The sequence below is a fragment of the Branchiostoma floridae genome, chromosome 2 (genome assembly GCF_000003815.2).
Source record: "Branchiostoma floridae strain S238N-H82 chromosome 2, Bfl_VNyyK, whole genome shotgun sequence".
Lineage (NCBI taxonomy): Eukaryota > Metazoa > Chordata > Leptocardii > Amphioxiformes > Branchiostomatidae > Branchiostoma > Branchiostoma floridae.
The window spans coordinates 34,902,620-34,904,239 of NC_049980.1; the positions used below are offsets into that span (position 1 = coordinate 34,902,620).

Genomic DNA, 1,620 nt, shown 5'->3' on the forward strand with positions numbered 1-1,620 from the left:
CTCGCTCGTCTCGTAGTTACGGGGAACCCCCATGCGCACCCCTCGCTCGCCCCGTAGTTACGGACACCCCCATAGGCACCCCTCACTCGCCCCACAGTAACGAAAAACCCCATGCGCACCCCTCGCTCGCCCCGTAGTTACAGGAAACCCCCATACGCACCCCTGGCTCACCCCGTAGTTACAGAAACCCCCGTGCGGACCTCATAGTTACAGGGAAAACCCCGTGTGCACCCTTCGTTCGCCCCGTAGTTAAACTTTTACGCAGTGCGACAAACCGCCAGCCAAAATTGCCCATTCCGCTTAAAGACTGGCCGGGAATACTTGACCGCTGCCGGACATGGACATGGACTGTGCCCTTGTTCCTTTAAACAAGAATGGCGATACAAACATGATTGAAATGGCGACGATTGTCTCAGTCTTACTGCAGGTGAACATAAGACAAACCAAGCCCGGGGGAAAATGGTCTGGGTGTTTACTCGGGTGGTTAAGCAGCATTTTCATTTTTGCTGGATTTTCTCTTTTTTTCGCCCGCGCGCGTTAGTTTTTGGGTCTCCAGAGGATAAGGATGTCATCTGTAAAATGAAGTCGATGTGGCTGGGCTGCCATTACGGACCAATTACCCTCCTATCGCGCGATCTGCGACCAGCGCTTTACCGGTGACGTCATGTCCAGGAGAGGGTTTAGGTTTAGGGCTGGAGTCTGGTATTCCTGTATATAACCGGCTACATCACACACAAACTGACCAACCAAACCTCACACTTCTGTAGAGCTGGACACTATAAAGTTTAAGGTTGTCCCATAGCCGGTTTGAGGCCAAATTTAACGGGAAGTGGGTTGCTTGTTATCCACTGTGTCTGGGGGAATGGTATAGGGAGGCAGATCCCAACCCTCTCCTTCCACATTTCAGAGCTGAATTGGAAATCAGTTTCTTAAAAACTGACTACCCTACTAGATTAATATATAATAGATAAAAATAAAACAAGTTTTGTATCCCCCCAACCGAAGTCATCACGGTGCCAGTGTTGATATCTGTGTACAGTGAGGAAAGCCTCACCACTGACCCACTTTAGCGCGGTGCGTATGGGGAGGGGTGATACGCCATGGTACGCAGCACGCAGGCACGGTATAAATAATAAAACACAGGAACCAATACTGGCACTGTCGCCAGTGGCGATCGATTTCTGATGGGGGATTCTCACTCAAAATACTGCATAACATCCAGTCTACTTATATACAGTGTTATCATATCATATGAGGCTCCCATCGCACATGATTATTTTTATAACACCATCTTTACACGCTTCGTGTATTCACATGGCGTCCCGATTCAAGCGAACATATAGAAAGATCCGCTATCTGTTTCAATCAATTCAAGAGGACGCTTTACACAACCCCTACAAGGGGCCACTTTCCAAGCAGGGTTTTGGTACTCTTATATACCTTATAAAGGCTGTTGATGTGTGAGAATGTCTATCGATGACGACAGTTCATTCATGGACGCGGAGTAACGTTATGCCATGTTGATGGAATAAACGTGTTTAGAACGCCGTTAAATGGAAGAGACGTTTAAATGCAAGACTATCAAAAGACAAAAGAATCTCAACTTCCAACAAACACGCA

The 1,620-nt window shown here is 47.8% G+C and overlaps 1 protein-coding gene across 1 annotated transcript in view; it reads right to left on the reverse strand.

Moving 5' to 3' along the window:
• Positions 1 to 1,620, reverse strand: part of LOC118410241 (cation channel sperm-associated protein 1-like) — a 17,433-nt gene that overhangs the window by 15,068 nt on the left and 745 nt on the right. The gene's annotated exons all lie outside the window — the stretch shown is intronic.